Raw genomic sequence first — 18,799 nt, forward strand, 5'->3', positions numbered from 1 at the left:
TAGGTCTTCTTCCAATTGTATTTTTCCTTTTGTCAAAAGATAGCAATGTTAGTCATCATTAATTTGCATATTTTATATAATCTATGTGTTGATGAGCATGAATGCATGCTACAATGTGTAAAGATTCCCATTATATGTAATATTTCTGGCAGGATGAGATGAAGTTATACATTTAAACAAAAGCTGTAATTTCTCTATGGTATGGTTTTGATTGTAGAAAAATGCCTGTCATGTAGAAATCTCTCAGATACTTACTAGGATGACTGTGTTTAAATAATAATAAGTGCCTATTTTATGTTGTCTGTTTTGACAGACTTGACACAAATAAGTGATCTTAGGAATAAATAGCAAGTTTGGAAGTCCATCCAAATTTTAGTAGCTGAAACCATTTTCACACGCACACATGTATACACACGCACACGCACACACACACACACACACACACACACACACTCACACTCACACTCACACTCACACTCACACTCACACTCACACTCACAAACACACACACACACAATGTTGTTAGTGGCATAAACTCAACCGAGATACTGACTCTGCATAAATGTGTTCCAGTATATGCACATACGTAGCTAGTGAGTATGCATAAACATGTTCCTACATGTGCACGTAGTTACTAAGTCTACATACATATATTCCTCTTTGTACACATATGTAGTTTTTGAGTATGATAAGCATGTTCCTGTATGTGTGCACTTAGTTACTGAGTCTCTATGCATGTTCCTGTACGTGAGTGCATAGTTACTGAGTCTACATAAACATGTTCCTGAACATGCGTATCTGAACTCGCTGAGTCAGAATAAACATGTTTGTATATCTACACATATGTAGTACTTTAGCCAGACATCTCTTTTGAATCTTTACAGCACAAAAATCACATCTAAAATAAGAAATACTATTATACAATGGACTGATTAATGACAGTGAACACATAATAGTCTATAACAGTGATAGTCATCCCCAGGCCCCTTGATCATGCTGGGTTTACCTACTCTCATCACCAATTACTTAAGAATGTGAAGCAGTCAGACATGTAAACACAGCCTGTCAAGAGTGACATGACCGATGGGCAAGGTGCTAATTATTACTATCTTAACCCAAAACCATGCTGGTCTAGAGAAAAAAAAGTCACCAAGAGTAGGTAAATTCGACATGATCCTGTACTGATTATCAATATTATAAGATGAATTTATTTAAACAATGTTTTTCTTACCTTTGTTCACATAATTCCATTGTATAATGGTATTCTTTCATATTTTGATGTGTTTCCACTGGTATGACTCACCGTACATATGTTTTAATGTGCAGGTGTTTATACAGGATGCTATACATGTGCATCTTATGTCACTGATAAGGTGGTACATCAACTTTATTAATACTTATTTCTGTTGATGTTTTAATGGCCACCAATAGAAATTTAAAAGATTTGTGTAAGTAGTCTCTGATTCAAAAGTGGTGATTTTTTTGTAAATGCCACTTTTACCATCTCTCTCACCACCAATCAATGTGGACTGATGTGACCCAATTTAACTAATTATGTTTCCTTGTTTTTTATTTTTATTTATTTTTTTATTTTACTCATGATCAATGTACAATTACAACTTGTTGACATAGTCTTCTGATAAGAATGAAGAAAAACATCTACATTTTGGGATCACTGTAGTCACCTGCTTTTAATTTTTTTTTTCTGTTTGTGTTAGGGGGTTTAGCAGTCCCTGATGTGCCCTTTAATTGGATCTTAACCCTTTTTTTACAAATTCTATATGTTACAAACTGTCACTTATCAGTCATTTATCAGTCAGTTTGGAGAACTGTGTGTGAAGAAAAACAGGAAGTAGCAAAAGAAATTGACAGGTTGGAATTTTACTTTGAGAAGAGATGGAGGCCAGGGCAAACTACAAATACTGGATGGGCTTGGATAGACTACATGTAAGCTTTTTGCAAGCAAGATAACGAAGCCTTGATGGGTATTTATTACCCATAGGAGCTACAAGGCATGAAGCATTTGCAGTTCATTAGCTGAGGTATCGGTATCAAACGGTCAACAGGGGCGCCATGTTAACTTGGCAAGAGGCTCAATAAACATTCACACATTGTCACAAAACTGGCAACTGTATTACCCAATGTTAGTTTAGAAGGTTAGAAGATCAAATTCTGTGAAATGTCACAAAATTCTGTATTATAAATGATAAACGTGATAAAGGGGGCAGGGAACTGGAATTTGATTGAGACAGGTCTCTTTTCTAAGTCCTCCAAGGCACTAAAACATTCTGAGAGGGTCAGACATGAATAAGGTGAAGAGCAGGTTGGAGAGGTTATTAAATGCTGGAATCATAATTGAGAGTTGGGGTAAAAGTATCAGAGTCACCTCAACTCGCCAAAAGATGGTAAAAAACGTCAACAACTTCTCAGACTGAGAATTAAGGACTGCTTGCAAAATTTTCAGTCCTGTTCAAACTTGCAAGAATTTAGGGATCAGCTTCAACAAATGACTGTTGGTGTTTTTGGGAAGCATCCGGTAATAACAGAGGAAGTATATGTCTGAATCCAGTGGAAAGCAATATTCTCAGTAAGCAGTGTCTCTTATCCTTAATATTACTGCTAGCAAAGAAAACAATAGCTCATCACTGGAAAACTAAAGAGCTGAGGACATTGGTGACAGGGGCAACAGGGCTGATGTATGAAGAAGAAAGGTACATCGAATTCAAAGACAACATTTTTAAACAACTCACACCCTTGATGCAGTACATGGATCAGCTAGAGGGCTGTACAGGTTTAGGAATACCCAATAACTGAGGAAACTGAATGGTACAGGCTTCCCTTCTCCCCAACCCATTATTTTATTGGCTTTTTCATTCTTTATTTCATTACATTTTATCTTCCCTGGAATTTTACTTTTATTGTATCAACTTAAATTTACAGATAAAAAATATGATATGAAATGTATAATGCAACATGGTGATTCATAGATTCATAGCTTCATGGGATACATAGGAATTACAAATCAGTTTGGTCTCATGATGACAATTAATACCTTGCCAACATTCACACTCAGGCTGTACCTTCTTTCTCAAACAGGGCTAAGACAGTCAGACCCATGGTAATTCTAAACAAGTCATTTAACCAGTGCTCCTGGGCTTCCCAGATTAACAAATGTATAAAAAAACTGTGACCATCTTCTAAGGATGAAACCGCTTTTCATATTTTTGGAATGACAACTTTTTGTCCTTTATCCCTGTTGGAGGCCACATATTTATGTGCATAAAGTGGCTAACTCTTTTTTTTTTTGTTAAGTACTGTTGCTATCAGCTCTTCTGATCTGATAGAAGATAGCTATCTATCCCCAAAATGGAAACACTACCCTGTGATGTAATCAGTCCGTGCAGTTCTAGATTACAAAAACTTTTTTGTTTAAGATTAAGTTGCTTTCTCCGTAACACAGGCACTAATTTGGTAGTTTTCTTGGAAATGATCTGTGGAAATTAATGTTTTTTTTCTCATTTGTGAAATAAAATGCAAACTTTAATGACTTGACCTGTTTGTGTTTGCATATAACAGAACATGAGATAGCCCTTTTATTTTTCCTAAGCTGCCTTAGGAAATGTTATTATTAAATAGTTAAATAGTTTCCTTTAAACTGTATCCCTACTCCAAATGATAAAATAAAGTCAACTTTACCTTTGATTGTACGGTTGTTGATAGAGCATGGTCTCTATGGGTTATGACTCAGCAACCTTGTCAGCCTAAGCTCTCATGCACAGACCTTATGGTTCACCTTTCCTCTTCACAAAGTTAATAATTCAAAAAGTTAGTAAATATAATTTTCCAGGTCAAATTACTAGGCTTTAGGAACTCTTTATATCTTGGAGCTTTTCTTGGTCACGTACTCAAGTATTGTTAATCGACTGGTGATCCAGCTACAACACTCACATTTTAGTGAACATTTTAGACCACAGATACCAAATAGTAAAAAAAAATATCTATTAATACTTATGAGACAGTTTGCAATATACTGAATGCAATATCCTAGCTAAATTCTTGTTGGAACTGTTTGCAGAGAGGCAAAGTAAAGCAGCACACAGATTCAACAATTCAAACCAGCTCCATCTTGCCATCTGTCTTGGGCTCCTTGATTTCAAGTAAAGAATAAAAGCCTGATAATACCCATAATGCAATATAATATAATGTAATATGATATAATATAATATATAATGTAATGTAATATAATATAATATATATATATTTTATTGTACATAACATGATTTAAATTTACATTTGAGCATATAATCTCTCCATTCTGTTCCTCTGAAAGTTTCATTTCCTGATTTGAAGGAACATCGCCCAGTAAATATGCTCTATTTTATCAGCAAGTCCACAAATGCCATTCTTGTCCAATCTCTAAACAAGTTTTTTTTTTCAAGAAGAAAGCCCTCCTAACCCTGTGGGGGGGACCTCTACACCCCAACTTGTACATATTAAAGTCATGGTCACTCAACAGTGGAGAAAGTTTAAAAGTAAGCACCCACTGAAAGAGGTTTTGGCAATATTCCTTAGAAGTATTGCCCTCCGTATATGTGACTTTTGAGTACTTGTCAAGTTCTCATCTATCCAGAGTGAGTTGCAACTCAAAATGTTAAGTCTACAGCTTCAGTTTTCACAGAGTTTCGTATGCATATTTAAAGCTGCTAGTAGTTTTAAATAAGTCATCTAAATTCAAAAATGAAAGAAACTGTGTAGAAGATAATTTGATTGTCCAATTGTGTAAAAACAAAACAACACTAAAAGGTCAACAGCAAGATTTAACATTAGCTAATATTTTATATTAACATTCAAAATTGTGAACATGAACAGTTTATCCAGCTTTTTTCACTGAGTTGTTAGACTTAGTTTACACTGTCGTGAGAGAACATTAACTTAACATAAAAGATACAATTTACTTCAAAGGAGAACCAAAAAATGCAATCACTCATGCCAAATCAAGTAAACATCTATCAGAACGACTCTGACGCCATGTTGTATATAACTATAAAATAGTTACTACAGGTTGTCCAACCGAGTATTCACACAGCAGTCTTAACATTATCACAGTTTACTACCTACTGACTGGCCACATCACATGACATGCATTTCCCACTAGTATATTTTGCTTCTTCTTCATATTATTATGATTATTATTATTATTATTATTTTTATTGCTTCACATATGAATGCATGTGGCATACTGTAGGATCTTCCATGATAAAATAAATAGTGCTTCCTATATTTACTTTACTGACTGTTACACTGGAATGTCAGCTAGGATTTTTTTATACTTCATTTAATGAAAATAAATGAAAATGAAATTTGCAATTACCTACTTACTGCAAAACTTTGCTAGAAAGGACTGGAGTCAAATGTTCCAGAGCATTACATTGGTAGAATGGTGCACACAAGACATTAGTTTATTTATTCAATTTTTTTTGGGGGGGTATATGGGAGCACATTCTAAGGTGTGGGAGTTATAGAGTTAAATGTAATGATTAATATATTAATTTTAATAGGTAACTATGGAATTTATGGCTAGGTTTTATAACATGCTTTAAACTACTGTCTTGTTTTAAAGACCCCCCCCCCCGATTGTTAATCACCAGTTACTTGGACATTCAACTCTTCTCTACTTTTCAGATATTTGGAAGATTACCAGATTAATCCCTCTACTGGAGAGTGAAGCTCATCATCTGTGAGTGAATTATTGCCTCATTTCTGTTCATCTATTGCCAGGTAAGTTGATAGACTCTGCTCAACTCTCCAGTGTCCTGCGTCGCTTATTTTGATGTTCTGCAAATCTCTATACAGCATAGATTCTGCATAAGTACCTATACTGATCGGTTTGTGTTTATTTACAATGTTAAGGCAGCTGAAAAGCAAGGACAATTAACTGGTACTTACCTCATTAACCTAATAAAGGCTTTCAAAGTAGTTGATTACAGAAGCCTTTTGACACTGGCAGCTATTGGTTGGTCTGCTGATGTGCTCCCTTGTTTGCCCATTTCTCTTTCTTGTGATCAAAACAGCTTGCATTATTCCTACCTCTGGCTTGGCTCACATTCCTCAAAATGTTCAGTGCACTAGTCTAAACATAAATAAGACCTTCTTTATGATAGCTCTGTAGTATGGACTATGAATGTTCAAGGTTGTTCTTATAAAGGTTCTTTTACATTCTGTCACTACAGATGTAGTGATAAGAACAGAAGCATTGTTAAAAGAAAGATCAGTTTCCAGTATCTGAAGGCCATATTTTTCATTTTTAAAGGTATAAAACCATGCAGTTTGGAGAACGTGTTATGATTTAGGCAAAGGAATATATCAATTTAACTACCTCAGTTTTTTGCAAGTAAGGTTAACATAATAGATTGTTTCAGTGTGACTATAAGGGTTACTAGAATACATAATCCAAGGATAAGTGCACGTAGAGCTCCAAAAGTCTATTACATTTGATGCATTTCATTTATTCTTTAAATTAACAAAATGGAATAATAATAGAAGATGAGAAGTTTTCAGGAACAACATGGAGAACAATCAATACCCTCAAGTAGCACTTGCAGAATGTTTAGTTCGTCTGTTAGAAAATAACCTAACAAATTATGAGCAAATAGCACAATATACCCATACCTTGGCCATTTGATGCATACAGAATTCATTAAATAAGGAATTTAGCAGCGTTTGCCTCCACCTGACTGTGATCATTCAGCAATAGTGGCATCCCTGATTATAATAGCACCAGTTTTCAATCTTTTCAAACTGATACCTAGGAAAACATATTCACAAATTACGAAAAAGTCAAAAAGCATATTGAAAATGTCCCATGGTAGAAACCTTTTTTAAAGATAAAGATACATATATAAAGTGAAATATCTTGAAGGATTATATTATAAGATTTGCTATGAAAAGGAGGCAGGTTGAGAGAAAAAACAGCACCTAGAGTCAGCTGGCAACATTAGCAGAAAAAATAAACGTTTAATTGTGGAAATAAGGACTATGAAAAGGGGGTTGGAGAATAAGCTCCTGAAGGCTCAATTAAACAACCCAATCAGGAAGATTAAACTGTAAAAAGTAGCCACCAAAATTAGGAAGACCATTTGTAAAAAAAAAATAATGAAGAATAATAACAAGGCATTCTTTAAATATATGAGGAAGGATAAAGATATAAGGCCTTCAGGAAATTATTTTACAGATTTTTAGAGAAGCATTAGACATTGCCATATTGTTGGGAAATCATTTTATAAATTCTTATTCATCTAAAAGTTTCAACTTATAAATAATAACTCAAGGTCACAAGGACAGCCATTCAAACGTTATAAAAAGTTATTTCAATGGTCCTAGAAAAGTTGGATCATGCTAAGGCCTCTGGAATAGATGCCATTTCATACACCAATTTAAAATACTTAACGAAGTCTTAGGAAAAAAACTTTAAAATATATTTATAGAGCATATTACAAGAATGCAGAGATATTAGATGGCTAGTAATGTACCACTTTTAAACCAGTAGAAAAAGAGACAAGCCAGTGAGACAACATTAATAGTTACAGCCAGTCAGTTTATTGTCTAACACTGTGAAGTTCATTTAGACAGTAGTTTTAACTAATTTACTTCAACAATTAAAACTGGTTTGTCAAGCATTTACCAACATGCATGCATAATAGATCAGTTTCAATCTGTAATCAGCTTACAGCAACTGAAATGACTTTCTAGACTGATGTGGTATCCATTGACTTCACTGCTGCCTTCATCAGAAATTTAACTACAAATTTCTCAATTGTAAACTAATTATGATAGGTAAATTAGATAAATGGCAAGGTTACAGTAGAGAAAATGGCAGTTAAGAGTATAAGTGCTATCACTGATAAACCGTGGGATATGATAGTGGAGTGCACAAGGATCTGTCCTGAGACCTTAGCTTTTTAGTCATCTTTTATTATAACAACATTCCACCTTATGTCTTTCATCATTTGTATGGAGATTATATGAAACTGGGAAATATATAACCAGTAAGCAATATCAGATGAAATGCCAGTATTTTGTAAAAAATCTATGTTTTAGGGCAGAGACAAACAACACTAATATTAATATAGATAAGCCCAAGCAGATGTTTTTTAGCCCATTACATTTACAGAACTATTATAAAACTGGTAGCAGGGAGATAGATGTCTCTATTTAAAGAGTTAGATATATGGATAGACAACATAATTAGCTTCAGACATTACATAGATTATATTGCAAAAGAGTATAAAAAGATGACTGGCTATGTTGAACAACATATTAAATCTAGGAGTGATGACATGATGAGGACTATTCATAATAGATTAATAAGACCTAAAATTGACTGCTACAATTACCTATGGCTTCCATATACTGAAGTACAAAAGGCCCCATTAGAATGAATACATAGCACGTTTTCCAAAATGATTATTGACTTGAAGATGCCACCATATGAGGAAAGGCTTTCCAAATTAGGACTGGTGTCAACAGGATACAGAAATAGTTGTGGGAACTTGATTTGGTATACATGGCTATAGAGGATCATTTTTTTGTGGGAATGCCTGGGCCTAAAAAAGAAGAGAAAATATCAAGCATGTGAATTTGTTAAGATTATTTAGGAGAAATACCAGGAGGATACGTTGTTTTTTTGGCAGTAGTGATAGTTAGCTGTGAAAAAATACCAATAGATACAATAAACAGTAGAAGCCTAGCATGTTTCAAGAATGCTGTTGATAGGTTAAATGAGACAGTCTGTTACAAGTCTGCTGGATAAGGCTCTTGCCTCCCCCATAATGCTTTTTTTAGGCAAGGTCTCAAAAACAAAAATTCTGATGTGAAAATATCCAGCACAAACAAAATAAGGGTTATGCTGCTGAATGCTAGGAGTTTAAACCAACAGCTGCACTGTCTGGAAGCATTCCTTTCCTTGGATGATGTAGACATTTGTACAGTCAGAGAAACCTGGTTCAAGGCCAGAGACAGTATCCCAGCCTTGCGAGGCTACAATGCCCTCCACACCTTCAGACAGCAAAATGAAAAAGAACCAAAGGTGGAGGAGTATCTATCTACATCAAAGATAAGTCCTCCTCCAGACTGGTTAGACAAGATAACTGTATGGAGCTACTTCAAGTTCAGATTACTGTGTGTAACCCCCCCCCATTACTTCAGTCAATCAAAATACAACCTAACACTCTTCTCATGGGGGCTTTTAACTATCCTAGCATCAACTGGGAAACCTATATGAGCCCTAATTTACTTGCACAAACATTCCTTGACTTTGTTAATTCAAATACCCTGGAAAAAATTGCACAAAATCCTACAAGGGGCTCAAATATACTTGGCCTGGTTTTCACCAACATGAGAGACCATTGTGCCACCATAAGTGTAGGAACCTCATCAGTAAAATCTGATCATGTCAGTCACTTTTGAAATAGCAATAACTCCAGAACCCATCAGAGGTGAAAACAGATTAAAAAAATTTCACCAAAGCTGACTGTACCTTCTTAGGGGTTGGCATAAATGATTTCCAAGCCCCAGTCCCCACATATGATATTGGCAACTACACTAAAGTATACTCTGATGCCCTGTAACAATATTTATACAAATATATAGACTTGGTTGTGCCGGATAGGACCAAAGTAAGAATCTCAAGAAAAAACAAGCCACCCTGGTGGACATCTCACATAAACTCTACAACAAGAGTAAGAAGCTGTTGTCTAAGAATACCAAAGGGAGGTTCCAGCACTGGAAAAACACCCTCCTAAGCCTAAATAAACAAATAAGACAACTTATAAAATCCTCTAAGGGCAACTTTGAGAATAATTTTGCAAAGACAGCTAAGGATAATCATAAGGCTTTCTTCAGCTACATCTGTTGCATAAAAGGTAGGACCCAAACGTGTGTTGAACTACTGACAAATTATATCACACGCACTGATCCTTTGGAAATTGCTAACTTACTAGCGGACAGGTTTGGTGAAAATGTCTCCCCTTTATCCCATCCAAACATATCACAAACCACAACTTCAACAGCTCCCCTGCCCTAGATATCTAAAGAACAGGTCATCAAAGCTCTGCCTAAGGCAAAAAAACACAGCTTCTATGGCTCCTGATGGCATCCCAAGCTGCATTCTAAACAAACTAAAACAGGAATTAGCAACCCCCTTAGGCACCCTATTTAACCACAGCCTGAATACAGGATTTGTCCCGGCAGAATGGAAAACCACAACCATTATCCCCTTCACAAGGGTGGCTTAGCAAAAGATCCGGTGGAATTAAAGCCCCATAAGCCTGACCACCCTTATCTGCAAGGTTGTGGAATGCATCATCATGGACCTTATAAATAAGGCTATAGGTGACCTCCACACCCTTGATCCAACTCAGTTTGGCTTTGTAAAGGGTTGATCATGCCTGTTAAACCTGGTGGACTTCTTCAAAAATGTGACCAGGGCCACAGATGAGGGCAAATCTGTGCACACAGCATATCTGAACTTGACAAAGGCCTTTGACACAGTCCTCCATTCAGGCATTATTGACAAACTCACCCACCTAAATGTCAACCCCTTTGTTATTAGGTGGGTTGCAAATTGGCTCACTAACCATGCATAGTGGGTGACTCTATCTCAGCCAGCAGTTCTGTCACCAGCGAGGTTCCACAAGGGTCAGTACTGGGCCCACTTTTGTTTGGTATTTACTTCTTGGAATTTCAACCCAAAACAAAGGGGCTGTAGCTGATGAAGTTGCTAATGACTGCAAACATGCTTGGCATGATCATTGATTCCCCAAATGATGTGAGTGTACTCCAAGAGGGGCTTACACAGACCAATGATTGGTGCCAAAGCCATGGACTCAAACTAAATGCAAAAAATGCATCATTGATCCCTTCGGTAAAAACAATGTCCCTATTAACTATCAAATAAAAAATAATACTTTAAGTATGAATGCTGTAGTGAGGGACTTGGGCATAAAAGTAGATTGTGACCTAAACTTTGACCACCATGTGTCCACTGTAGTAAGAAAGGCATTCTATGATGCACATTTGATTAGCAAAGGTATAGCCTTAGGAGCAAAAGAGGTTATAACCTCCCTGTACTCATCCCTTATCAGGCTCATAACTGAGTATAACTCCCCCTTTAGTATGTACCGTACCAGGCACCTGCAGCAACTGGAGAGACCCCAGAGATTTTTAACTAGGAAGATACAGGGTCTTCAGCACATGCCTTACATGGACAGGCTGAAGTCTTTGTCGCTGTACTCAGTAGCACATGGGCTGCTTAGGGGAGACTTATGCCTGGCTTACAAAGCAATCTCCAACCCCAACCTGATGAAGTTGCTGCACATCCATAGGTCAAATGGGACTAGAAGTACCCACTCCAGTAATGTAAATCTGGACTGAGATTTAAATAGGACATGTTGGAGAGACAAATTAATCTCACAGAGGTTGCCACTTCTCTGGAATAGGCTACCAATTCATGTTAAGCAGAGCACCTCTACGACTCTGTTCAAAAGGAGCCTGGATGAATGGATGGGAAACTGCAAATTGCTGCCAGGAATAGCTCCCACATTCCCCCTGGACATAGGCAGTCATTACTAATAATAATCTACTAATAATCTTTGGCATTGACTAGACTTTTTCTCTTGAAATATAATGGGTGTAATAGGCTAGGCTTGGAACGACCCTCGGGTCAATAGCCTAGTAACCCCCTATGAACCTGTAAAAAAGGTATGATGGGCTGATAGTGCCTTCAACATCAGCTTCAAGACTTTATTGTATTGCAGCTTCCATGTTTTTATTGATGGAGGCAAGCCATCTTTTTCACATGTTAAGGTTCTAGGGAAAGCTGGATGAAGAAATGAGACAGTCATTAGAAATGTTTCCAGGACAGTTTAACCTAAAATTGCAGTCTCAGATGCCAGCTGTGTCATCCATTATTATTGTTATGATTAATCTGACTTACAGTTTCACAGATGGTGCTATTGGGGCAGCAAGCACCAGCGTAGCTCTTTGCTGTCACATTGACCTTTACCTGACAGACTCTGCTGAGGAAAGGTGACCTCTAGAATGTCCCTTTGTTGGGTCTTTTCTATTGAGCATATCAGTTAAGAGTCACCAGGAAAAGAGAAGAAGTGAACAAGACCCCCCGCTGTTTGTGTCAAGTTTTAGACAATGTAGTAGAGCTTTTCAATACTGCAGCACAGCTCATCTTACCTCTGGTTTTGATGTAGTCAGTAAGAAGAGGGCACTATATCTGGAATTAACCAGAATAGCTGTAATATCTTTCAGAATAGTTGCCGACTCAGATGCAGGAGTCAGCAGCAGTAGCAAAGGGGGCTACCTTAGTCCTCCTACAGGGGAGACAGCAGTCTCAGTCTAATCTCTGAGAGTTTGCAGGAGTGTTCCACTCTGGATGCCATCAGAAGTCATCTGTCCCTATACTTGGATGTCTGGCTAGCCATCACACAGGTCAACTGGGTAAGGACAGTGATATCCAGAGGGTATATGATTCCTTTCACGCCTTTCTCTGACAACCTCATGCAGAAAAGCACCATCCAAGAGGTCCCATTAAACCAGAAACTTTCAAGTTATTACTCTATATTCTTTTTAGTCCTCAGAAAGTCAATGGACCACAAACCTGTACTTGATCTGAGCAGCCCAAATGGATTTATTATAAAGAAGCCTTTCTAAAGGCCACGGTGCAGTCTGCTCTTTCCTCTATATTGGAATGAGGCTAGATGTGCTTTTTAACTCTCCAAGTCACCACTCTCTACATAAAGATAGTCAGGGAGTCCTGAAGGGTTCAACTTGTCCAGGTAGGAGCCAGTGATAGCTTCTTTCAGTCTCACGTCAGCACCCAGGGCATTCATCAAATTTTATTTTAAAGTGTTGCTAATGTCAGGAACAGATGAAAGACTGGCCCATGCAAAGACTCGCTCATCTCATGCTGGACTGCAATTCCCCATTATCATGTTCATAGATTGTTGAGAAAGAGTAATTACACTGAAACGGTTGGGGATGGTGCACCAGTGAACTTGTCAGCTGTACTCGAATATGTATCTGCAGAAATTCTGCAGTTGGCTGGTAATGCAGCATTAGATAATAAAACAGTTGGTTTGGCTTAATGGCCAACATCTTCACCTGATAAACAGAAGGTTTAGGTTTTGATTCTGAATTTGAGGTATTGGCTAGGCTTAAAATGGCCCCTCAGGGCAGTTAGCCTTGTATTTATCCATGCACCTATAATGTCCATAGTCTTAGCAAACCAGAGGTTGAAAGGCAAAAAAAGAGTCCCTTTACCTGTTTGAGTGGTGGCTTCTAGCCACCCAAAATAAAGAACAGGTTAATTTCAGCTAGGAATTCTATACTGGGTGTCTTCTAGTCTTTGGGAGTTACAGTTAACACTGCAAAATCCCACTTTGAGTCTTCACAAATGCTGACAGCTAAGAGTTAAGTATTATTAGAGAAAAAAACTTTTCAGTTAAATTGTCTATATAACCACAGTGCTGAAGATGCAATTTTAACTAGCTATTTTAGTGAAGATTACAGTCAGCCAGTGGAATGAAGTTATTCCTGGTGTTCCAAGTAGAAATGTCAAGAAGCATACACACACATATATATATATATATATATATATATATATATATATATATATATATATATATATATATATTCACATAGATATATAGATATGTACACAGCGTTCAAAGAAGAAATAAGTTGTAACAAAGGCTTAATGTTCAAAGCTGACAAAATAGTAGTCCTTAATAAACCAAGAAGTCTAATGATTGGGAGAATACATAAATCCTATCTAAGAATAGTGTCTGCCTCTCAATCCTCACCCCCTAAAAATAGTCACTTTCCATGTACCTTGTGGTATTAGACTGAATGAGAATGAAAGAAGAAATGTATGCAGTCATATATTTCATGTTGCTACTGTCATATTTATACATACAAAGCATGACTCCTGACTCCTTTCTTCCCAAAAAAAACAGTCACCTTCTGTGTACACTGCTGATGTCACACTGAGACTAAAGTAAAAGAATAAATGGCCAGAGTTAGATATTTCTACTTTTTTCTGACCCTCTCATTGGTCTATATTTTAGAAGAATGTCCAGATTTTGGACTATAAAAAATAAAACATGTTAAAAACCAGCCTAATCCAGGATAAACATTTATTGTAAGTTGTTTACTTAGCTTTTTAGTTCCCACTGTCTACTGGAACTTAATCTAGACATTGGGAACAAAAGTGCTAAACAGAAAAAACAGTCTTATGGAATTTCCCGGTTAGGGGTCGCCACAGCAGACCATGGGTCTGCTATTGAATGGAAGTGGATTTTTACAGTGTCGCGTTGCCAGCCCCGTGCCCAACCTTCACAGAAGGCACACACACAAGAACATGCACCTACTTGTATGCCTTTAAAGTTCACTCGACCGCAAGGCAATGTACAATAAACATGAGTCCTGGATTAGCTTGGGTTGTAAAACTTTTTATTCCTTATGGTTATTTGGGAGTTTTCAAGCATTCACAAAGCTTATCCAGCTTTTGGACTGATACATTTTCTGTCTGTTCCTGATAAAAATGTATGCTTTTTTCTGGCAAATCACTGAGGATTAAAGTCAATAAATGACAAACATTTGAGATTCAGACCGTAAATGCTCCAAAAATGCATACTAATTTAAAACCTATTATTCTAGCAAATTTCAAAGTTTATAAGTATAATATTTAAAAATTGTCCCCACATTATTTTAAGCTTAGTCCAGATTTCTTGCTTTTAGAGGTTGAGAGGTAGTCATATGTATACACACAGCCCAACCCCAAAACACAGCCACACGTATACATGGCTGATATCAATTATAAAGAAAATGAAAAAAAAAAAAAATCTAAGTATTCCATACTTTTGCGCCAAGGCAGTGGGCTTCTCCCTAGACAAGCTATAGCAAACTTCTGTGCAAATATCTGGGAATGGGTTGTGAGGCAAGTTAATCAAATAACCACAGTGCCCCCACACAGGCCATCCTAACCTTCACTCTACACATCTGGGTTTAATTGTGAGCAAAGTGAAAGAAATAATGACCACACAAAAGGTATGGGGAGCGTCTGTGCATTCCTGTGCATATCCAGCTTTAGAGAAGGTATGGCTCAGGTCAGGGATTCACAATCCCATTATACTACCAGAATGATGTGGGGGTTGACAGCCCTCTAAAAGATGAGAGGGTTTAGATATTCTGTGATATATTTTATGCCTTATTCTTGAAAGATAATAACTTGTTAACTCTTTGTTTTCTTGTTTACTGCTACCTAGAGCAGATATATATATATATATATATATATATATATATATATATATATATATATATATATATATATATATTTTGTATTACCTCATTGAAATTTTACTGCATCGAAGCAATAAATGTCGAACACAATTGATCGATGCAGTAAAATATCGAACGAGTATAAAAAAACAAAAAAGATCAAACACAAAAAACTAAAGGGAGTAGACAGGGGGGCAAGCCCCCCTGCGCCCCCACACCCCCCACTACTTAAATATACCAACTCCGAGACCGCACTACATTGAGGTAAACGGAAATCTCCCCCTATGGAGATTTCCATTTACCTGGCGATATTCTTCGCTTTCGATATTGTCGTGCCGACAATATCAGATTCAATATTGTCAGCTTGCGACAATACAATATTGACCCTATATATATATATATATATATATATATATATATATATATATATATATATATATATATATATATATATATATATATATATATGCTCCCCAAATGTTTTGTGCTTCCTCAGATAAAATTGGTGATTATATTTTCATACACAAAACAAAATGCATTCACAGTGCACACTTCTATCCAGCCATCTAGTGCTGTTGACTCGCATCTGACTACTATGGCAACCTCAGGAACAGCCAGTTTCATTCACTGAGTATACTAAGCAAGCAGGGAAAGAAATTAGACTGTGAGGCCTTTCATCTGAATCACATACCCTTCACACAAACACCTACTGAAAGAGATGCTAATCCAACTGCCACATATCATTGAACTGTGTGAAGAATCCTGAGTTCCCAGAGAAAATACACATGAGCACAGGGAGGAAATGCAAACTGTGCACAGAAGACACCCAGCCAATAAATGAACCAGAAAACCTCTTGATGAGAGGCAACAAAGTCACTTCCTGCACCACTTTCCCATTCTATACAGTTACCTACAGGCAAATTAAGGGAATTCTAAGTAACCCATGGCAGGTCTTTGGAATATTAGATAAAACCAGAGACCTGTATAAAACACACTCAGAGACAGGGAGGACACATGGAGTCCACATGGAAGGAACCACAGCCAGGACCTCAGTCAGATAACCAAGCACTGTGACATGGAAGTGCTACTCGCTATACCACTGGGCTAATGATCAGTTGTTTTCATATCCATTCTGCCAAGATCACCAAAGACATACAGTTATTGTGCACATATCTGAAGCCTGATTGTAATGGAAAGTGAAAAAAAACATGGTTTTCTTGTTACTCTGCAATATTGCCTTGAACTTGCATATATATGTGCATAAATCACAGCAAGGATCATTTTACACTGATTTCAGCATAGTACAACTCACTGAGTGACACTGCTCCTACTAAGCCTGATCAAAGACTGTTTATCTGGGATCGGAAACAACAAAACATATTTTAAGCATCCCATGCAGTGCACATTAGTAATACCTTCCCCCACCCTCTTGTTCATCACACCCTCCACTACAAGTCACAGCCTAACCTTGTTATCTAGATGAAGATTAAAAAAACACTCAGTACTGAATATTACAAAGCAACCAAGCACAACTTGCAAACAACATAAAGTAATGAACAAAAAACTGGTAAGATCAAATGCATGTTATGATTTTCAGTACTATATTTTCACATTTGTAAATATAACACAATGCCTTAAGACATAACATCATACTTATTTGTTTTATAGCCATCTTATTTGCATATACAATATATTTTACATTGTTTAAAAAATAATTTATGTCAAAAGAGATTGCATAACATCCATGGGAGGGTTGCCTCCTCCTTGCACCCCCAACATGAGGAATAAAAGGCAATGAAAACAAATAGAAGCAGTCTATCCATCAGTGGGATGCTGACCCCTTGCCCACCATGCCATAAATAAAAAAAAATTATCAAAACAATTTTCAGAGCCTTGTATTCGTATGGTAGAAGGTGCGGGGGGGGGGGGGGGTGACAACTGCCTATGCTGTATGTCAGCATTCCTCTTGTTTATGTAAAGTGATATGCCTGCACAATTCTAATTTTTTTTAAACCCAGGAAAAGTCTTCATACAGGGTTAATACATATGAATGACAGAGCATGCCTACACATTATTTGCATTAATCATGAATCACCCTGGTAGCCACTCACCTGATTGGCAGAGATGTCAGTCTCTCATTATCTCTTACTCAAACACTTTCCCAAACCTGCATGAAAACAGTCTTGTGCCTAAAGTAATTTATGTCTTAACAACAGCAAGGTACGTCAGAAACCCTGTAATTATAGTCACTTTGTTGACTGCATCTCTCTCACTCTCTCAGATGCCTGACTGTAATTAAAAACAAAACAATTGTAATATACACAGTAATTTTACACAAACTCACAGATGTCAGCCACAGTATAAATATTTCAACCTCTTGGAGCAAAAATCAGGGATAAAGCCAAAAATTATGGGAAGACAAAGACCGAAAATCAGGGACAGATTTCAGATATTGCTCTTACATACTTAGAACATTGCTAGGATAATGACTTTTGCTTAAGCATGCTTTTTCTGAACAATATGAAGTCTGAAACTCAATATCTGCCATTTCTTGACTGAAGTCCTCAATGGCATGTCAGAAACCAAGAAATAATACTTAATACTGTCCAAAATATGATGTAAAATCAGTGATATTCTGAGAAATTAAGGACCAGAGAATTAAGGACCGTCTCCAACTTACTTCACACAAGTATGCACTAGTTCAAGCATTTCTCTGTCCATAATATCTGGTTGCCTGCAAGGAAAAGAAAAGAAAAAAAATATGTACATGCTACAATTCAAACAGTCCTAAGAGATGTACACTTCAGATGAGCTGCAACACTCTCTTTTCCCACTGCTGTTTGGGTTTTCATGGTACCTATTCCTCTTGGTATAAACTTCAACATTTTCAGGCTTTCATCTTGACCACCCACCCATGAACTTCACAACAAATCCTGATTAATTTTGTAGCCTCTGGGTGGGATGGAGCCAAAAGCTCAGATGTTATAGCACTTTCTTCAAAGGCTCCTCTCTTACAAATAACTGCAACAGGCATAGCTGGCCTTAGGCATAGGCCAACTAGGCGACCGCCTAGGGCGCTGTTCTAGCAGGGGAGCTTTTCCAGTACTTATCTGGTGTAGGTATACCTTGTTCTATGGGGAGGATCAGCTTATCTAACTTAATTCTCACCCACTTACCCTTCCCAAATAAATTCCATCAACTATTTAATAATTATTGTTCACAACATCTCCTCTAGTTGATAAAAATACACCTGGCCTGCATGTGAAACTAAAGGGACTAAAATCATTTTCACTGCTTGTGTCTTACTATCCACATCCATAAACAACATCTTCCAGTTTCTCTGTTTTTGTATTATCATTTGTTTAGTCTCTTCCTATATGTTCTTGGCTGCCATAACATAATCCTTTTTAATCCATACACCTAGATTCTTCTTATCATGTCCACATAAATA

At 36.9% G+C, this 18,799-nt stretch overlaps 1 protein-coding gene across 3 annotated transcripts in view; it reads left to right on the forward strand.

Moving 5' to 3' along the window:
- Window positions 1-18,799, forward strand: part of AGT (angiotensinogen) — a 163,475-nt gene that overhangs the window by 3,293 nt on the left and 141,383 nt on the right. For all 3 annotated transcript variants that reach the window (XM_044076062.1, XM_044076068.1, XM_044076057.1), the window contains exon 2: window positions 5,683-5,778. The gene's annotated coding sequence lies outside the window, so the exon portion shown is untranslated. The remainder of the gene's footprint in view (window positions 1-5,682; window positions 5,779-18,799) is intronic.

The sequence above is a fragment of the Protopterus annectens genome, chromosome 1.part1, assembly GCF_019279795.1.
Source record: "Protopterus annectens isolate FY-2018-M chromosome 1.part1, PAN1.0, whole genome shotgun sequence".
NCBI classification, from domain to species: domain Eukaryota; kingdom Metazoa; phylum Chordata; order Ceratodontiformes; family Protopteridae; genus Protopterus; species Protopterus annectens.